Raw genomic sequence first — 10,255 nt, 5'->3', positions numbered from 1 at the left:
AGCAAATTATGCAGAAGCTGGGAAGCTGAACTTTTCCACTCTATACTTGGCTCGGGAAAAAATGCCCTGAACTGTTCGTTTTCTTCTCTGCCTTTTCTAAAAACCAATTTTTAATGGGTTCATAATTAACACAATGCAACAGGGGTGTCCACAAATTGCGTTCAACAAACGCATAGTCTGCATACTTAGGGACTACAAGTTCTTTCTATCGGATGTAAATCTTGTTAGAAAGCAAGTTGCACTTCCTGAAACAGGCACAGGGCATTCCTGGACTTGTTGCCAGCAAAAGAAAATGGCTTCAATGAGACGTATTAGAAGCATCACTGAAGCAATTCCCTTTTACTGGCAACGAGACCAGGAATGCCCTGTCTATTTCAGGAAGTGCAACTTGCTTTCTAACAAAAGAACTGTGGCAGAAAGGGGAATGTAGCTCATTTCATTTTTCTTAAGCAATTTCCCAATTTTTAAAAATCAAAGCATCAACATTTAAAACAAAAAATACCAATGCCTTTAAAGGTCATAACTACAGTTTGCAAATGCTTTATTTTCATTACAAACTTTATTGATTTTTTTTAAAAGTATCCAGCTTACCGGAGGAGTCTAGATCATGCTGCAAAAATCTCGACAAGACATGCAGCTGGAATCTCATTCTTTGGCAAATACTTCTACTCACTGGACCTCTGCACAACATTTAAATAAACTTGAAAAAATCTGAAGAAATCAGGATACACTTGACGAATTGGCTGCAATGTTGTTGTTTAGTCATTTAGTCGTGTCCGACCAGAGCACGCCAGGCACTCCTGTCTTCCACTGCCTCCCGCAGTTTGGTCAAACTCATGCTGGTAGCTTCGAGAACACTATCCATCCATCTCGTCCTCTGTCGTCCCCTTCTCCTTGTGCCCTCCATCTTTCCCAACATCAGGGTCTTTTCCAGGGAGTCTTCTCTTCTCATGAGGTGGCCAAAGTATTGGAGCCTCAGCTTCAGGATCTGTCATTCCAGTGAGCACTCAGGGCTGATTTCCTTCAGAGTGGATAGATTTGATCTTCTTGCAGTCCATGGGACTCTCAAGAGTCTCCTCCAGCACCATAATTCAAAAGCATCAATTCTATACACTTTTCACAAATCAGATTCCCCTTTCAGTTTCCGCAGACGGATTTCTTCATGAAGCTGATGCCTGAACCTCAACATGTCTTCTACATCTTTACAGCGAAGCATTTCCTCAACAGACAAGAGCTTAAAACCATTCAATTTAAAAGGCAGCAGGTTCATGCAGATACACAAAATTTAAAGGATTTATTAAGTTATATGACAGTTTACCTATCTGTTTTTTTGTGTGATTGATGATGGGAGTCCTGTGAAAACGTTAAGAAAAACACTGGGGCCTAATTTGAATAGTAGAGTGCTGGGTATCTGGTGGGCGGGGCTTGTGTGTTTTGCTCTGGAATCAGCCCCTCCCTTCAGTGGGTGTTCCGTTATGTTCAGTTAAGACGGCTGCACCGTCTCCATGGAGACGGGCGGCGTGGTGCCAGGTGAGGGCCGGGAGCAAAGAGCGTGAGTAGGAGCGGCGGCGGGCCTTTCTCTCGGTGACCTACCGTGCCCCGTTGCTTAACACAGGGAGCGTGAGGTCAAGGGCGCTTGGGAGCCCACGGAACCAGGGCACATGTCTTGGCACCACAGACCCGGATTGAAACCTTGATCACCAACGAGATAAGGTTTGAGGTGTCTGCCCAAAGGGAGCTATGAGTGATTGCGCTGGAGGAAAAAGTTTGTATCCCTCTGTTGTGTGAGCATGAGGTGTCCCTCTCAGCTGGGATGCAGGCACTGAGAAGATGCTCCAAACCAGCAACTATAGCCTGGTCCTTTCCTTGCAGTTCCTACTGTTGTTCTATGACCTCTTTGTCAACTCCTTTTCGGAGCTGCTGCGCATGGCGCCCGTCATCCAGCTTGTGCTTTTCATCATTCAGGATATTGCCATCCTCTTCAACGTCATCATCATCTTCCTCATGTTCTTCAATACCTTCGTCTTCCAGGCTGGCCTGGTTAATCTTCTGTTCCAGAAGTTTAAAGGGACCATTGTCCTGTCAGCAGCATACCTTGCCTTGAGCATATCCTTCCACATCTGGGTCATGAACCTCCGCTGGAAAAATTCCAACTATTTTGTGTGGACAGATGGGCTGCAGACTCTCTTTGTTTCCCAGAGAACGGTGGCTGTGCTATACTACTACTTCTATAAGAGGACGGCTCTGCACTTGGGAGATCCGCGTTTCTACCAGGACTCTCTTTGGCTACGAAAAGAGTCTGCACAAGCACACCATTGACAGCTGCTTCTGGATCATTTGGCTCAGAGGCCAGCTTGCTAGAATGTCCACAGAGATTTTACCAGTGTCTTGCAAGTTCACCTCCTCCCGCTACAATTTGTCTCCTGCAGTCAAGTTCGAAATCTCATGTGGTCAAATGACTTCATCCCTTTCCTACGTTCATGCACATTGAGAAGCATATAGTGGCAAGCAGGGTATCCACAAAAGAGCAGTTTCATTGATGCGTAGCCTAGTCTCCAAGCTCTCCACAATCCTCCCCTCAGTTCAGCAAACTGCACTCTGGATGTGGCTGCAGCCTTACTGAGGAACGATTTGAAGCGCCAAACAGATCCGGCTGAGAACCCACTGAGTAGCAATGCTGCCTTTTCCTCCTAGAGAATATTTCCTTGCCCTAAGCTCCCCTGTGACACAAAAGGATTCCTGCCACTAGTACCTCTGACAGTGTGACAAGGCACAAAGACTATGGTTTGGCTTTGCAGGATTCAGCCCAGGGCAAATGTACTCTCATTGACTTGTTAGAGTCTCCTTTTGTACTTGCATTTTCATTCATATGTTCAGTTAAGAATGTCAGTTAAGAGGGAACAACTGCCTCTTCTTGCCTCAGGTTTGCCTCCTGTTATATTTAGCTTCTCTCAACATGTTATTTTGTTACAGTTTTCTTCATTAATAAAGCTTAGTTTACATTTACGTGAGCCACTTAATTTTTCTCAAAGAAAAAGAATACATCTCTGGGTTATTTGTGGGGCCTGCCTAGTGTTTTTACATGAGTAGAATGTGTGTTTTTATTTAAAATGTATCTCTGGGTTATTTGTGGGGCACAGGAATTTGTTCTCCCCCCCCAAAAAAAAAAAAAAATATAGTCCGGTCTGAGGGGCAGTGGTCTGAGGGACAGTGGACCGGCCCCCTGCTGAAAAAGCTTGCTGACCCCTGGGAGAAAGGTTATGGTGAACTAACTATAGATGAATGTCCAATTATTATTATTATTATTTTTAAAAAATGCTGTGTAGATGATTTGTGGATAATGAAGGTGGGGTCATGATTATGCTGTCTAGACTCACTCTGCACATGCCCCAGAACCCCTGACCAGAATCCACAGGAAGATGCAGTTCTGAGCATGCCATGTCAAACCTTCAAGTAATAAGATACTATTATATCTGTGAAACATCAGGAACAACTGTTTTTACTTCCTGCAAATCATTTTGGACCTGAACAAAGTCTCAGTTGATGCCTTCCCTCTTCAATATTCCAGCTCTGTAATTCTATGTTCTATGCTTTTTGGTACTACAAGCCAGCGACTCTGCATACAGAATCAGGTGATATTACAATGGCCTGCCAACCAAGGACTCCTCCCAGGCTGAGAAGGTGGCAAAGGCGGAAAAGGCTGCCAGGAGCATGGGAAATGGCAACCATCCAGGCTGCCAAAGCCTTCCTTCCCCTAAGCTGAGTATGTAGGTGAAGGAGGCCGCGCAAGCCCCCCTCACCAGCTCCCTAGCCGAGGTGGCGAAGGGGGAAAGGAAAGGAAGAACACACCCAGCGGCACAACAATCACCACCGGGGGCATGGGAAATGGAGAAAGGGAGGCTGTGTTGAAGAACGGGGGTAAGGAAGGTGTCGCAGCTCCTTGCAAGGAGCGCAGTGGGGAGAAGGAGCCGTGGAAGAGGACGTGATGGGGTCCCAATGTAGTCGAAGCAGGAATCCATAGATCTTCCCTTCTCCCTGAAGCTCCGGAGCCGACTGCATGCTTGCTGCTGGCTTCACCCCCTATTTATACGTCAAAGCGGATCAATGGGAAGCCTGCCCATTCAGGTCCGCTAGGCTGGCTCCGCCTCCAAGCAAGCCACTGATAGGTTTAACTGGGGTTTGTCGGGAAACCCGAGCAACTAAGGCGACAGGTAGGCCACCCAGCTGGTGAGTCCCATGTGGCTCGGGGGTACTGCGCGCAGTCCCACAAAGGTCGCCCACAAAGATAGGTGTGAGAGTTCATTATTGCACCTATACCACACACTTTCTTTCGGAAGCTCAAGGAGGTTTTCACCCACCCGCATTGTAGAGTTCCGTGTGAGAAGTTTGATCTGAGCTGCCGCTTCGATTTGCTGATGGGAAACCCCGAGGCCTGGTGGGGCTTCTCTTGAATGCACTTCCATAGGACTTAGCGTGAGTTCCGGAGCAGCCGTGGTTTCCTTTTACTGCCCAGTTATTTCTACTGTCTTTCTCCCCCACATCGCAATGAGAATGTATTCTGCAAAGCGCTCATGGAGTCTCCAACCCACCCACAACTAAATATATAGTGGGGCTGGGCCATGGCTAAGATTACGTATCTAAACTGAAAAACCGTTTTGTTTTGTTTAAGGTCAAAGGTAAAGGGTCAAATTAGGTCCGGTCATGACCTACTCTGGGGTTGCGGCGCTCATCTCGCTTTATTGGTCGAGGGAGCCGGCGTACAGCTTCCGGGTTATGTGGCCAGCATGACTAAGCCACTTCTGGTGAACCAGAGCAGCGCACGAAAATGCCGTTTACCTTCCCGCCGGAGTGGTACCTGTTTATCTACTTGCACTTTGACATGCTTTTGAGCTGCTAGGTTGGCAGGAGCAGGGACGGGACAACGGGAGATCACACCGTCGCGGGGATTCGAACCGCTGACCTTCTGATCGGCAAGTCCTAGGCTCAGTGGTTTAAGCAGCACCACCCACATCCCTTTGTTTTGTTTAGGGGCAGCTAAATACAACTCCTCTCCTTCCTTTTCAGGCATTCCTGTTAAAGCATGCAAAACTAATGTTTTGTGAAATTTAGACCCTCCCAATATGCAGCCTTTTTATGTAGCACTGAAATAAAGAAAAGGGCAACAGATAAATGAAGTGTAGCCCTCCAAATGCTATTGGTTAATTTCCCCATCATCCCTGACTATTGGCCATGTTGACGAGCTGGGGGAGAGGTGTGACGTGGGAGCACTGAACTTTTTATTGCTTCAACAATTTAATGCGGGGTTGATGGAAAATGTGTTGCTTATTATGTCAGAACTCTGTTCCTTATGACGGTACATTAGAAATTGTTGTGTATTGGGTACCCCGATGGTCAAAGCTGTCTTCCGCACAATGCTCAGTATTGCTATGGGAATGCTTAGCTGAATGGAGAAAGTCACATTTTCCTAGAAGCAAACTCCTCTTTTAAAGTGCTAGGAAAGTGCAACATCTACACAAAACATTTGCTGGATCTTTCATAACAGCTTACGCCAGGTTTCCTCAAGTTCGGCCCTCCAGATGTTTTTGGCCTACAACTCCCATGATCCCTAGCTTGCAGGACCAGTGGTCAGGGATGATGGGAATTGTAGTCTCAAAACATCTGGAGGGCCGAGGTTGAGGAAGCCTGAGCTAAACATTAACGGCAACCTTGTAGCATATTATGAACTGATTGTCTGGAAATTGAAAGGTTTGGGAAACATTGCAGAGATGCTATTGTTACTCATCATGAGTAACAACTTTTCATACATTTGGTCTCTGTTGGTTTATCAACATGTGCAGAAACATGATAAGGGAGCCTACAGTGTGAAATTCCTAATAAGCTATAAGTGATCTTCCCACTGCAAGTTTCCCCCTGTGGCACTTACGTATGTCTATACACATCACTCTCTATCAGCTTTTATAATCTCTGCAATTGTGTGAACAAGTCACTGCCAGTTCTAGGCATCTGTGGCAAGGTAATCTCTCTTGCTACATTTATGCAGCAGCACAAATTTGCTCAGCATCTGCCTGACACTATGCAGGTTGGCAACATACAGGAAATTGTTCAGTTGCTGTGCAGCCCATATTACAAAATAATGCATTGCTATGGACTGAAGAGAAGTTTATTTCCCAGTATCGTGCAGTGTTGCTGCTTTATCAGCATTTTAAAACAAAATAATAGTATTGTTTATGTTGAAATAGTTTTAACCTGAAGATTTAGCATTTCAACACATCTTCAATGTTGTGCTGTTTGCTCTTTTTTATTAGTATAATTTGGTGGTGTATATGTCCTGTTTCCTAGAGAAAGATGGCTGATCCTTGGCAAAATGCATGGATTATGCAGTTATTTTAGCAAGAAAAGCTGGAGAGGTACATTTCAGTAAGTTTTTTATGTTTGATGTTTTATCATGTTTTTCAATATTATGTTGGGAGCCACCCAGACTGGGGAAAGCCAGCCAGATGGTTGGGGTATAAATAATAAATTGTTGCTGTTGTTGTTGCTATTATTATATGCTTTGAATTTTTGTAAGCACATAATCTCAAAAAATGTGTTTGTCTTGTTTGTACTTCTGTTTACTACTTAAGCAGTAGAAAGCGATGGGGTATTTGCAGAACAAATAAGGAGACCAACTCCATTTTAAAATATAAAAACAAAGGGAAGGTTTAGAAAAGCATGTTCAGCTTTGTATATAACAGAATAAAGCGCTGTATCACACAACACGCAACTGCTGTGTGGAAATGACCCCCATTAAGATACTGTAATGATCACTAGCTTATGAGACATGAAAAGGAGATCACAAAAATACATGAAAGAGGGAGATGATGATGATGATAACAACAACAACAACAACAACAATAATTTATACCCCACCCATCTGGCTGGGCTTCCCCAGCCACTCTGGGAGGCTTCCAACAAAATATTAAGGAGAGAAAGAAGGGAAGCCACAATGAGTTAAATGCACTGAGGCATTGTGGGAGAGATAAAATTGTGGCCTTCTGGGGAATGGGTGTTTGGTCTCTTTAAATGTAAAACTTCCTGTCTCTAGAAGTGTGAGTCAGTTACATCTTGACTCTAGGCAGCTTGAGATGTTATCTGATTTGTAGACCCTGGCACAGCTGGGGGCCTGAGTGTGGATTGAGTTGTAAAAAGGCACAGGAGGCTATCAAGTCATTTACAATCTAGGAGCCGGGTATGTGTAAGAGAGGCCTGGGAACGAGGAAGAGCCTTTTGATCTCAAGGTCTCTGAGTCTAAACAAAGTTCAGCTGTGCTGGTCTCCTGACAATTTGGTAAATTAGTAATTAACCTAAAGAAATGATTGGTCCCTAACTTGTCCCCTACGTGGGTTTTCTAGGATAAAGGAAGCTAAACTGGTGCCTTACCGTTTGGACACCTACCTGTTGAATTTCTGTCTGCATCACAGTAAAGTGACTCAGGGCTGGGCAAACCCGGTAAATATCGAAGGGGGGTTCTCCACCTTGAACCCCATTTGAGGGTGGTTCAGGAAAGGAGGTGGTGGCAGCTTTACCGTTTGGCTTGTGATTTGCAACACCTAGCGATCTCTCCCCCTTCCTGGCCAAGTCCTGCCGGTGTCTAGGAGGAATGGTCAGAGGGGGTGGATAGTCTTGCTCACTACATGGTGGCAGTGGGATCGACTTCAAAGGCAGATTTTCTTTGGTGTGAGCACATATATCTTGAAGGTTACAGGCATTTTATTAATTGACTAGAGAGTCAGGAATGGCAGAAGGCTTAGACCCCGCAGAAAAGTTACAGACAATAGATTATTGGGGTCAAGGGGAGATGTTAGCTCCCCCCCCCTCGCTTGATGGAGTCACCAAGAAGACCTGCTTCGAGGGCTACCTCCTCCCCCTTGTTTTTTGATGACTCAGATGGGGATTTTGCGGATGCTCATCAAGCGAGAGGGTCCCAGGTGGACGTTGAGGAGCCAGAAAGTGGGGCATTCGGTTGGGCAATCCAGCGGATGACCAGAGAGCGGTTGAGTCAACATTTATGACCTCTTTGTATTGCTGGGACTATAAGTATATCTGCATATCCAAGAGAAAGTTACCCTGTGAATCAATGTTTAAATGGAGAGGGACGGAGCTGTAGCCTCGCTGGGACGCCGAGTGGGTACCGGACGGTCCCATGGAAGGTCCGAGGGGTCAGGAGAGACACCGCTGAGAGAGCCGCGTTGTTGCTGAAGCCTGGTTTGCTAGTCCGAAGGAATATGACTACAGGGAGCTGCCAAGAAGCCCAAGGGAGGGAGGTCTGTGCAGTGGCTGCGGATGACTACCGAGAGCCGGAGCATCAACCCCAGGAGAATCGTAGACCTGTTACTTATCAACCGGCTAGTCTAACGAGTCTGCTTGTCAGTCGGATATTGTGAGCCTAGGAGGTCAGCTCGATGGTACGAAGAAGAGGAATACTATGGGCCATGCCCAAGACCCTCCTACATGTAGGGGGAGGGGGAAACTCGGTGTTCAGAGGGACAAGCACCGAGTTACTGCCCCGAGGAACAGCCATGACCAGGAGCTGTGAGATGTGGCCCCGAGACGTGTGACTCGTGAGTTTACCGTAAAGCCACTCCTGACATAGGGAGGGGGGGTTGCGGGCTCAAGCCCCCACCTACATTCTCGCGGGGCTGGCTGCAGCCCCGCGGGACTCAGGGATTTCCCAGGGTCATTATTATTCATCACCCACAGCGGCCAGCCAATCGGCTGGCAGTAGGGGCGGGCTTACTAGGGGGCACTTAAGGTCGGGGCAGCCCTGGCTCGCCCCTTTCTTCTCAACAGCTGCGGTTTGCTTCACTGCCTTCCGCCACTGTGAGTTTGGTTGTTTTCTCTCTTCCATTGTGTGCCGGTCGGCACGCGTTTTCTCCCTTGCAGCTGTATTTCACAGTTGCGTCGGATTTTATCCCTTCCCTTTGCTGGAGCGCGAAAAGCCGCCTTTAGAGTGGTGCCATAGCGCGTCCAGCCGTCTCCCCCCCCCCCCCCGTTTGCTTTTCTCTTGCGTCGTTTCGTGGTCTTTGAACGCAGCGCAGGGACCCTGCTCATCCGGCTACCGTTGTTATCCGCGTCGCCCTTTTGGCTGCATCGACACCCTTCGGGACGGCAAGAAGCGGAGGACCTCCATGGACCTTGCGCCCCATCCCTGTGCCGGTCGCCCCGCTGTGGTAACGTCTTTGGTTCATCTGCTGGGGCTTCGAAGTCAGATTCCAGTCGTGAGCGCACGAAGGTTTTTAGAATCCCTTTTGTGGATCTGTCTGGGAGGAGGGGATAAAACCGCTCGGGTTCTCTGCATGCTAAGCGGATCCCAAGGGGATAGGGAAGGACGTGCCCTTGTTTTGCTTTGCTTTACCATCTCGGAAACCCTTTCAGCACTTTTCGCACCATAACACTCAGTTTCCCCCCCCCTAAAAGGTAAAGGGAAATGTGTGTGCGCGTTATGGAGCGAATGCAGGCAGGAGGAGCCGCTGTTGCTGGCTGTTCGGCAGCCTCTCTTCCTCTGCTTGGCTCGCTGAGAAGCCGGCAACAGCTGAGTGTCGGGAGACAGCCTCTCTTCCTCCTGTCTGCCTGCTCTATGGCTTTTTGGCGAGGTGGGAGAAGGGAGGCAGCTCGGAAGCCGGCAAGAGCTGCACGCAGCGTGTAAAAGCCAAGGTGGGGAAAGGGAGACAGCCTCTCTTTCTCCTGTCTGCCTGCTCTATGGCTTTTTGGCGAGGTGGGCGCTCGGAAGCCGGCAAGAGCTGCACGTGTAAAAGCCAAGGTGGGTAAAGGGAGACAGCCTCTCTCTCAGTGTCTGCCTGCTCTATGGCTCTCCCTTACACAAATGTAAGCAGCTCTTACTCTGCTTTCTTTACAATGAGAAGTGAAAAACAGGAAAGATCTTCTTGCTATAAAAACCTCGGATAAACCCAGAGAAGATCGTATTTGCACATCATTGCAATTTACACCACATACTTCTAGTATTAAGAAACTCATATATAAACATTGGCATTTGTTATCCAACATCCCAGGATGTCAAAAACCACCCATTATTGGTCTAAAAAGAACCAAATCATTGAGGAATTATTTGGTGAAATCGGACCAACTTACATACCCGGAAACATCAACCAAAGGCCATTATAAATGTGGTAGTTGCAATGTATGCAAATACGCACTACAAGTAAAGGAGTTCACCAACATACGGACTGGCTTCAAGTTTCAGATTGAACATTTTAGT

General features: G+C 47.1%; 1 pseudogene across 1 annotated transcript; it reads left to right on the top strand.

Annotated features, from left to right (window-relative positions):
* Positions 1-1,368: 1,368 nt before the first annotated feature.
* Positions 1,369-3,006, top strand: LOC308577213 (transmembrane protein 138 pseudogene; annotated as a pseudogene). The gene has a single exon. The product of its transcript is annotated as a transmembrane protein 138 pseudogene (transcript).
* The last annotated feature ends 7,249 nt before the right edge of the window (positions 3,007-10,255 follow it).

The sequence above is a fragment of the Podarcis bocagei genome (assembly GCF_964188305.1).
Source record: "Podarcis bocagei genome assembly, chromosome: 17".
Classification (NCBI taxonomy): Eukaryota; Metazoa; Chordata; class Lepidosauria; order Squamata; family Lacertidae; genus Podarcis; species Podarcis bocagei.
This window is presented reverse-complemented; position numbering and strand designations above follow the sequence as displayed.